The following is an 11,076-nucleotide window of genomic DNA, read 5'->3' on the forward strand; positions in this document are numbered from 1 at the left end:
AGGTAAGGAAAATAATTCTTCCTGCTTTTGGTGCAGGACATTTTTCAAAGTGATCTTCCCTTTCTTTACTTTGTTTCCTTGAAAAAAGAAAAAAAAATCCTTTCTTCTCTTTCCCACCATTTCTGTTTAATATAAAAGCAAGCCAAATTCAGGGCAAGGGTTAAAAGGAGTTAAGGGTTCATTCACCTTTAGCTTCATGAGTGAAGATGCTTAATTATTACAGGTAACATGGCTCTTGGCCGAAACATATTTCTGCTTTCTGTTGCCATATTTTAGTAGAAAACCTTTAAGATAACATTAAAAATACCTTGGTGCCTCTTGCTCCTCAAACACAAAATCTAATCTCTATGACCACGGCAGCTCTTTTTGTGCAGCTGTAATTATACAACTGGGATGGCACAAGCACAATTTTATCAGTTCAGTTGAAGGGTAGACAAAGAAAATCATAGAACATAGATAGGAAGGCTCTGCTGTGATTTGAGTATTTTGCCATTTTTCATTACATATTTGTTGTTTCTTTTGGGTTACAAATTTAAAGGAAATGTGAGAACACCACTGTCTGCAGGCTCGCTGGGGTATGAAACTTGCCTCTGTGAGATTTGTTGCTGTATCACAGGAACTGAACTCTGCTGAAATGTCAGCAACATATTGTCATGATTAATAAAATGTCTGAATTGAATCAGATTTGCAACTGGAAAAGGCAGAACTCCTATTTCCAGCCTTGGAACATTCACTGTGCTATCACTGCTGCTAATGCTGCTAAGTCCCATTTATAAAACAAAAATTGTTTGGGTCTTTAATGAACATTTGGGAATGTAATTAGAACAAAGCTGATGCACACAAAAATTTGCAAAAAGCATTACATCTACTGTAAGAAGTATACTCAGTTTCAGCTTCCCCAGTTCTGCATACAGTGACATGAGATGAATTTGTATTCCATTTCTAAACTCAGACATATGAATCACAATTTCTTGTAATCAAGATATATAAAGGTTACAACCCTCTGCTTCTCAGACTGCCTTGCTAAGTTATAAGACAAACCCAAGTTTTGAATTTTCATTGCATTTAAAGGGCTGATTTATTGATATTTGGAAAAAATCCCAAAAACCCACCCCCCCAAAACAACAAAGATCAAATCAATAGCTAAGAACAGCTATAATGGTGTTTGTGGTAAAGTGAAAACATGACTGATAAGGTTGTAAAGTTTAGTACTTGAATATTCTTGTTACACCTGTATTCCTGGGAAGGCTTTTTCCTACTGTGGAGTTGGCTTAGCACTGCTCTTAACCTCACTAAGACCCAATTCAAGAAAACAAAGCAAAGCAAGTTTGTAGCAAAAGAAAAAAAAAAGAACTATTGAAAAAAGAACTATTAAAATGAAACCCCTTTTCTAAAGAACCAGTTAAAAGGAGAGCAAACTGAGGTAAATCATTAACTGGGGTGTAGTGGTTTCACATTCACCTGTCTGTTTCTGTTGGCCAAATTTAGTGTAGTGGTTTGAGTATCTGCTCCCTTTTCCCTCAGTGAGATAGGATTAGGAGAAAAAGGCAAAACAGGCCCAACTTAAGTTAAACAGATTTTATTAACACACACTAAAAGGAGAGAAAAAAAAAAAGAAACTTTCAAAACACTCATCCTTCCCCCACAAACTGTTCACTTAAAGAGACAACCTGTGATTTTCAGTCAGTTTCACCATTTGAAAATAGTCTTTCATCAATTCTTTAGGAGAGAAGTCTCTCTTAGAGTCATGGATCCCACTGACAACCTAGAACAGTTCTCTTGTGGGTTTTAACTGTCACAAAAACAGCCACCCAGGGAAACCTTCTTTGGTGACCCCTCCCATTAGCAGTTTCCCAAGCTGCTTATGGGTCACCGGACTCTGACTTGTGTAGAATAAACCCCCTTTATTCCCTTTAAGGAATCCAAGCTAGCTCAGTCCTTCTCAGGCCTAGGAGGTTTATCTCAGGAAACAGGAAAAGGATTCAAAAGAGGCTCTCACCCTTTTGCTGCAGCGAAGTTTATTTCATAGGTGGTGTCCGAGGAGAGAGGGAGATCCCAGGGGGACAGGGCCTTTTCTCAGGATTTCTGAGGGAGGGGCAAGCTGGCACACAGCCAATGGGGTCAGAAAGGGAAGGAAGGGTCAGACTACATGACAGGAGTTCCAGGGGTCCCTGGGTGGGGAAGAAACCATTTTCCCAGGGGAATGTAACATCTCCTCCTTTTTTTGTTTTAAAAGATACAGAGAAACATCCTCAGATTTTGTTTGACACGGAGTGTGGGTTTTCCCACCACTTATGGTTGGTAGGGAAACCAGATCGCTTTAGATTTGCCAACTCTATATGGTTGACTTCTGAGGTAGAAGATATGAGGCCGTTAATAGCCTTGAAAATCAAACAGCGTAGGATCCCGAATGCTATGGTTACAAGGAAAAGGATAACAAAAAGTAACAAAATTGTTTTAACTACAGAAGTCCACCACCCAGTGAATCCCCAGCCCTTGAACAGTTCCTTGATCCAATCTTCAGATTCTTGCTTCACTTCTCCGATCATGCTGTTCATGCTTCGGAGGGCAGCATGGATGTTTGGAGCCTTTGAGGACAGATTCATGCAACAGAGTCCTTCAAATTCCTGGCATTCATGTCCATGCAATAGCAAAAGATAATCGATAGCGGCACGGTTCTGGATGGTGGCCTGTCTGGTAATCTCCTCGTCTTCTAGGAGAGAGCTGATGGCGATGGATGTTAAATTAGCTTGCTTGACCACCCAGCACTCTAGGTGGCCCAATTCACCTAGAGCTTTGGCTGCTGCTACCCATGGAAGAAACAGGGATACAGCAACTCTTTTTGACTTTGCCCAATGGAAAATGTCTGAATTACAATTTGGGTCCAAATAGTCAGCACTCCTTTTTTGAATTTTGGCAGCCGATTTGTTTTTGTGAGTCCATTCACGAATTAAAGTTTGGTTGGGTGTCAATACGGACAATCGCCCTACGGTACATGGCCCTCCGAAAAGCCGGGATGGAATTCCTGCCCATGCTCGATCCCCACAAACCAAGAACAATCCTCTAGGGAGGCTTCTGGGGCTAGAGTGAGATGGGTTGTCTGCTACAATGTGGCTTATATTATGACACCACCTCTTTGCAGTAAATTCTCCCCGGAACTGCCCTATAAGGTGGTACTCGTCAGTGCTAGAGGGTTTTGGGATGACAGAGAAATGGATGCAGTATGTGGCAGGGGAGGAACCCAATAGTTCTAACTCCTGGGGTTCCTGAGCTGCCTTGGGAAAACCCCGCACCCATTCCACTAAGGGGTTCATGGCAAACACATCTTGCTTTTGATGATCCTTGTGTGGTTGTGGGGTGTGTGCCTCTGGAATTTCGTTGGACTTGTATTTGCCCAAACTTGCTGGAAATTCTCCAGCCTTCAAAGGAATTCCTACCAGACAGGTGGACATAGGGTTTTTAGCTGCTGCAGTGGACAAACATATGTTTTCTTGCTGAAGTGTCTGTGCCAGGGTCACCCAGACGTTCTGATGTGGCTGAGGGACCATCCATGCAGCTGCCAGACTATTCAGCATTAGCAGGATGACAACTTGGATGGGGTTCATCATAGGGTTGAGTGGGAGATAGGTTTTCTCTAAAACGGAAAAATAAACATTTTTAAAACATGTTAAAAGGTTCCTGTTTCTGCCAGAAGGAATCCACACCTAGGGAGGTTCTTTCTCTTCCTTCCGGCGGCGTCTTCTCTTCGAAGCATCAGTCACTTGCTTCTCATCCCCTTCTGCTGGAGCTGGATTTTTGGGGACAAAAGGTTTCACCCAATTCTGGGGAATCCACCGGGGGCCTGAGGGAGTAGCCACACATGCATAGCCACGACCCCAGGTCACAAGCTCATAGGGACCTCTGGTTTCCCAAGTTTCAGGATCCCTAATCAAAACCGGTGGACGCTGAGACAATTTAAACTGATTACCACTGTTAAAATGACGTACCACAGGTGGACTCATGTTTTCAAATGAACAGTTCAGAAAATTGATAGTGAACATGGCTTTGCAGAGCTTCTGCTGTGGAGTCATCCATGAAGCCGAGGTGTTCTGCCTACTCAAAACCTGTTTGAGCGTCTGGTGTGCACGCTCGATCACAGCTTGACCTGTGAGGGAGTGAGGGATGCCAGTTTTATGCTCCACTCCCCACTGCTGGATGAATTCTAGGAACTCCTTGGACACATACGCTGGGCCATTATCAGTTTTGATTGTTTTTGGAATTCCCAACACTGCAAAGGCTTGCACTAGGTGCTGCTTGGCATGCATGGATTTTTCTCCTGCGTGGGCAGAGGCATACACTGCACCTGAATATGTGTCAATGCTCACATGAACATATTTGAGGCGACCAAAGCTAGGAATGTGTGTGATGTCTGTCTGCCATACCTCACAGCTGCCCAGGCCCCTGGGGTTAACCCCCGTGCCCATTGATGGCATGGCCTGGAGCTGGCAGTTCGGACAGGTACCTACAATGGCTCGAGCCTGGCTCCGTGTTAGCTGGAATTGTCGGATCAGGGCTGGCACATTTTGATGGTAGTGTTGGTGACTCAGTTTTGCCTGCTGGAAGACATCAGGGAGATGTGCCTTTTCAACTGGTGCTGCAAGGGAGTCTGCCTGGCGATTCCCCTCTGCGATCTCACCTGGCAAATCAGTGTGTGACCTCACATGCATCATGTAAAACGGGTGCTGTCGATGAGAAACCAAATAGATTAGCTTTGAAAGCAACCTGAAGAGATTTTCATTCTCTGTTTCTTTGAGCACAGCCTGCTCCGCTCTGGACACTACTCCCGCCACATAAGCAGAGTCAGTTACCAAATTGATTGGTTCTGAGAACTTCTCAAAAGCTCTTACCACTGCGGCCAGTTCAGCCACTTGGGGGGATCCCTCCACAAACTCAACATCAGCTTCCCAATGCTGAGTCTGTGGGTTCCTCCAAGTCATCACCGACTTGTTGGAAGCCCCCGATGCGTCTGTGAAGACTGTGAGAGCTTTGAGTGGTCTCCGACTCCTTTTCTCATGAGGAATGAGGTGGAATTCCTCATTGAACAACTTGTGGGACAGGGCATGGACTGATATTTGGCCCCTGTAGCTGTCCAGAGATAATTGGAGACTGGCATTACTCTGCAGCAAATGCTCAAACATCTCTTTGGTCAATCTCTCAGGAGAGTTCTTTCCCTCCTCTGAAAGTCTGACCGGGAGGTGAATACATGCAAAGTCACAACCTGCCAATTCACACAATCTTACCCTGGCCTTCCGAATCAGCTGAGCTATCAGCTCCTGTGGCTCTGTGATGGTCTTGGATCTTTGGTGGGAGAGGAAGACCCACTCTATGATCAAGAGTGAATCTCTCTCTTCCTCGATCCATTGAAAGATCAAACCATGCAGGTGTGGCAGTTTTCCTAGAACAATGAACTGGAAAGGCACCTTTGGCTCACACCGGTGAGCCTGTCTCTCTGACAAGGCTTTTTGTACCTTTTCGATTGCTGTCTTTGCCTCTGGGGTCAGCTCCCTGGGAGACATCAGCTCCTTCTCCCCCTTCAATAAATTGAAGAGGGGTTCTAGATCTTGATTTGTGAGGCCTAGCCAGGGTCTCACCCAATTCAAAGACCCACACAGGGAGTGGAGATCTGCTAGAGTTTTTGGATTGCAACCAATTTCTAAGCTCTGAGGAACAACAGTCCTTGCACTGATTTGCAAGCCCAGGTATTTCCAAGGTGGCATCCTTTGAACCTTGTCCTCCTGTAACTGAAATCCAGCAGAGGTTAAAACTTTAACCACTAGGTCAAGCGTGTGTTGGAGTATGGAGTCATTGGGGCCACACACTAGCACATCATCCATGTAGTGAAGGATGATGGCTTCTTTTCTCTGTGCGCGTATTGGAGACAGTAATGAGGCTACATATTGTTGGCATATGAAAGGACTCGATTTGAGACCCTTGGGAAAGACCCTCCAGTGATAGCGCTTCATTGGAGCCTGTCTATTGACAGTGGGAACTGAGAAGGCAAACCTAGGGGCATCTTCAGGGTGCAATGGAATTTGGAAAAAACAGTCCTTGATGTCTAAGACAGCCAATTTCCAATCTCGGGGGAGCATTGTTGGAGTGGGCATTCCTGGTTGGAGGGGTCCCATGTCTTCTACTATTTTATTAATTTCTCCTAGATCATGGAGCAACCTCCACTTGTCCTTTCCCGGCTTCTTTATCACAAAGATCGGGAAATTCCAGGGGCTTGTTGTCTCCACAATATGTCCCTGAGCCAATTGCTCTTCCACGAGTTTTTCCAGCGCCTTGAGCTTTTCTTTGCTCAAAGGCCACTGTGCTACCCATCTTGGGGTGTTTTCCAACCACTTTAACTTCTGGGTAGGGCGCTTCACAGTGGCTACTTGCAAAAATCCTGGGGTGTTTTAGGAATGACCAATTGGACTCCCCACTGAGACATGGTGTCCCTCCCCCACAGTGGGGCCTTATAATCTGCTACGAAAGGGCGGACATTCGCCACCCTTCCATCAGGTCCCTCAATTTGCACCACGTTTTTCGAAATTCTTGCCATTGTGATTCCTCCTATGCCCTGAAGTTTGCCAGCCATAGGCTGTAATTCCCAGTTCGAAGGCCACATACTTTGTGGCAGTACGGTAATGTCAGCTCCCGTGTCGAGCACTCCTGCCACTAGGAGGCGCTCTGACCCACAAATAATGTTGCACATCATAGAGGGTTTAGGTTCCCCCACCACTTCTGTCCAGTAGACCTCTGGTGATTTATCGTCTGCTGTGATCTCTGCTGGGACAGGAATGGTTTGGGCAAGAATTTGCCCCGCTACCAGATAAAAGGGTGGGTGCATACAACGAGCCAACAACATGAGGCCTATTATTTTTCCCTTAATGGTCATGGGAGCTATCTCAGTTTCCAAAGGTGTGTGTGCCGTGTCCCCAATAACAAAATACTCACTGTCCAATCCCATGTGGTAAACCGTCAGGTCCTGTGAGATGTGTGACAGGTCCACTGTTATAACCATCCACTCAGTAGATCTGAAATGAAAGCCTTTGGTAGTTACAAGTCTAAAACGGCCTAGTGGCTGCCAAACCTTGTTAGTTGAGCATTTAACATTTACATTTTTCTGCACCCCCACACCCTGTGACCTGCCCTCCCCCTTTTTCTTTAAGAGAGAGGCTTTTGCCAATGTGAGTCCCGCTATATTTATATCTTTGTGCGTTGTAGTATCAACAGCGGGCACGCGCTGTAAATTCAGTTTTTTTGTTTGTGGGATTTCTTCTGCTTCTGGTTCTGAGGGCAGGATCTGGCGAAGTGTCCTGGTTTCCTGCAGCGGAGGCAGGTGATGCGCTGCAGCTGCTCTGGTGGCATCGGTTGCCTGCTGGGGTGTGGTCCCGCAGGGGCTGTATGCTGTGGGTGTGTTGTTCCAGGATGTCTTTCAGATGTGCAGAACATTTCTGCCCGTCTGGAACAAGCTTCTATCATCTGGGACAGAGTAGGTGGAGGGTCTAAGGGGAGACTGAGAATAATTCTACGACAGGTCTCATTGGCATTTCTTTGAGCCATCTCTTTGATCAGCTCTGCCTGCACCACGGGATCTGGTACTTGGTGTTCCACCTGTGTCCTCAGACGATCAACAAACTGCAAGAAATTCTCTGTTGCAAATTGTTTAACATTGATATAACTTCCTTTCCCTTCCAATGATGGTAGCTGATAAAACATTTTCTCTGCAACATTGCTAATCCTAAGTAAAATTGGCTTGGATAACACTCGAGTTTGTTTTTCGGGGCAAGCCCAGGCACCTTCACCACACAGATGGTCAAATGTAATATCATTATTCTCAGTGTCCTTAGCCATATTAGGGTTTTGCTGAATCTCCTGTAAAATTGTTCTTAAAGCTCTTTTCCACATATTGTCCCACAGATCATACTCTGAGGGAGATAACAGACATCTGAATAAGTCCTTAATATCACTAGGAACCATTTCATTAGAATCAAATGTGGCTCTAAACATCCCTTTAAAGATGGGAGTGTCCCTCCCAAACTCACGCTGTACTTTGCACAGCTCTTCCTTATCTTGGTAGGAGATCGGCTGGTATTGCCTGGAACCTTGCCTTCTACCAAAATATGTAACAGGAGCAACAGAGAAAATGTGTTCATCTGCATTTGCCAAGGGTCTGGAAACGGCTGCTGATCTCTCAGGGCCTTAGGACACTGGAGTTACAGCGTTTGCAGTCCCTTGGGGGTTGGGAAGAGGAGGCATACTCTGTCCGTGCTGGCTCGGCAGACCAGGCTGTCGCCCTCCCCCCGCTGTGAGGCAATCACACTCCCCGCCGTGGCTGTGAGGGGAGGGGGGCCCGTCCCCCTCCGTGCTGCCGGGGCAGCCGGGAGGGAGGCAGGGGGAGGAGGGGTGGGGCGGGGCTGCTGGAGGCCAGAAGGGGTTGGCACAGGGATAGAGAGCAGGGGCGGGGGCCGGGGCAGAGGGAGGGGGTAGGGGGGAGAAGGGGTTGTGGGAGGGCGGTCGGAGCACATGGCAGCCGCCATTGTTATCAGCCACGTGGAATGTGACCCCCAGGGGCTCTGCAGCCTGGCAGGAGCCCTGGGCCGCCGCTGCACTCCCACCGAGATCAGTCGGAGAGAAACTGTCTCTGTTAGAAGGATCCCGGGACAAAGGTAAACCCGGATATAAAGGTGGATCAGAGAGAGGAGGACTTGGGGGAAGTTTTTGCTCCTGGCTAGGTTTGCTTAATTCTAGAAGATGTTTACGAGCTTGTAAAAATATGGGAATAAATACAGAAGCAGCGTGATCATTATCCTGTACTTTGTCTGTAATCACAGTACCCACGTGGTCCCAAAAGGAAACAGTATCCATCTGTAACAATTCAGCTTCAGTAAATTCATGTTCTAACCAGCGAACAAATTTTTTCTGCAGCCTTTTGGAAATTTTAACGTTAATCAAAAGGTCTTGAAGTTGTTTTAATACACTCTTTTGAGGAGCAGATAGCTGTATGCCCATGATTCGATATTACTAAAAGCTATTTGCTCAAAATCCAGCCTCCAGCCGCTTCAGTCAGCTGTATGTAACTCCTGTGTCTCCTATAACCAGAGAGAACAGGCGGGGAAAGCTCCAAGGCTGCGGTCACATGTCCGCGCCGTTTCTCCAGCCCTGGTGGCACCGGGGGGGTCCCGCAGCCTTTCTTGGCTGATGGGATACCTGGCCGGGCCGGGGTTTCCCCAAAAACCCGGGCTCCTTGTGCGGAGCTGCTCCACGGGCCGGCGGGCCGCGGCAATCGGAAACGAAAAAAAAAAAAAAAGAAAAAAAATCCTAGACGCTGGGTCCTAAAGTCACCCGCTGCTACTCGCAAAGGTAAAATTACTCCCTCCCAGTTTGTGGTACCAACCAAACGGAGGTCTTTACCTGGTCCGTGGTAGCATATGCTGAGTCAGGAGCAACTGAAGATCCTGTCTTTAGCTCACTCGTGACTGGGCAAAATCACAAGCTACGAGCTTATCCCTACCCACCTATAGCAACAAAATGTGGCCAAGAGGCTAGGGTAGTTGAACTTCCCAAAAAGCTTCTGAGACCCAGGAAAGGTCCCCAGCTCCTCGTGGGTTTCCACAAATTATTTCTACCCACTTGGGTGCCAACTGTAGAATAAACCCCCTTTATTCCCTTTAAGGAATCCAAGCTAGCTCAGTCCTTCTCAGGCCTAGGAGGTTTATCTCAGGAAACAGGAAAAGGATTCAAAAGAGGCTCTCACCCTTTTGCTGCAGCGAAGTTTATTTCATAGGTGGTGTCCGAGGAGAGAGGGAGATCCCAGGGGGACAGGGCCTTTTCTCAGGATTTCTGAGGGAGGGGCAAGCTGGCACACAGCCAATGGGGTCAGAAAGGGAAGGAAGGGTCAGACTACATGACAGGAGTTCCAGGGGTCCCTGGGTGGGGAAGAAACCATTTTCCCAGGGGAATGTAACAGACTTGCATATTGGGGTGTCACCTTTTAAAGATGAATAACTCCAAAGACAAAGGATTCTTCCTCTCAGGAAATAGAAATATCTTCTCACTTCTTCACTGGTGCAGAGGATGTCTCATCTCTATCTCTGTTCAAGCATCTCATAAGATGTAAAAGTCGGTCCGAAAATCCCTCATTTCTGCCTCACGACTGTCAGAGGCCAAGACCCTAACCCATGGACCCTGAGCCACAGCACAGGCCAAGTTTTCCCTGCAGCTGCTGTCACTGGACCAAGACGCCCTCCTCAGGGACCCATGCATGAAACAATGGGGATGGTTACGGTTTTCTGGCCATGTTTGCAAAGAGATGTTCCTGTACTGACCGTACTTGGTAAGACCTGAGCTGCACCGCTCCCCCTATTGTGAAAGAACACCTGCGATACCCACGAAACTGACCCCCCTTCCTGGCTTCTTGCCTCTCGCTTTGAAAAGAACTATAACAACTCCACCAGAAGAGCAGGCTTTCGAGGCCTCCCCTTCGGATGACGGCTCCATTGACCTACATGCCACGGAGACTGCGAAGGTGGTCTGTTGGCATCGGCGTCACGAGGACTCCCGTCTGTCAGTTGGTAGCTATACCCTTTCTTTACCCCCCCTTTCTCTCCCTCTCTCTCTCCCTCTCTTCTTTCCCCTTCTTTTCTATCGCATAACTGTGTGTATCAATAAAGATACAATTGATTTCACTTGAATTAAGTTATCACTGCCTCTTTTTGCACTCTGAAATCAAAACGAACCATCACGACCATCCTTTGGCTCGTGACATAAGATCAATATCACTTAGTCCATCACAAACACCTTTGCTCAAGATCCACACATAAATCTAACAATCATCTCCCCAAACGCATATCTTTCCCATGATTTAAAGGATAATCTACACATAGAGTTCATTTCCATGGCTTGATAAGAGAAATTCAGCTTAAAATAGCATCTCCTCAAACCCACCTTCCAAAAAGTCTCTTCACTCTCTCTCCCCAATGAATTCATGCTCTGTCTTCTTTACGTTCAATCACTGTCCTTTTCTTCTTACTCAAAAGGAGGATTAAGCTT

General features: G+C 46.7%; 1 long non-coding RNA gene across 1 annotated transcript in view; it reads left to right on the forward strand.

Moving 5' to 3' along the window:
• LOC134564911 (uncharacterized) overlaps positions 1-10,718 on the forward strand; it is a 66,694-nt gene extending 55,976 nt beyond the window's left edge. Inside the window, exon 2 of the long non-coding RNA XR_010083701.1 lies at positions 10,553-10,718. This is a non-coding gene — a long non-coding RNA (uncharacterized LOC134564911). The remainder of the gene's footprint in view (positions 1-10,552) is intronic.
• The last annotated feature ends 358 nt before the right edge of the window (positions 10,719-11,076 follow it).

The sequence above is a fragment of the Prinia subflava genome, assembly GCF_021018805.1.
Source record: "Prinia subflava isolate CZ2003 ecotype Zambia chromosome W unlocalized genomic scaffold, Cam_Psub_1.2 scaffold_22_NEW, whole genome shotgun sequence".
NCBI classification, from domain to species: domain Eukaryota; kingdom Metazoa; phylum Chordata; class Aves; order Passeriformes; family Cisticolidae; genus Prinia; species Prinia subflava.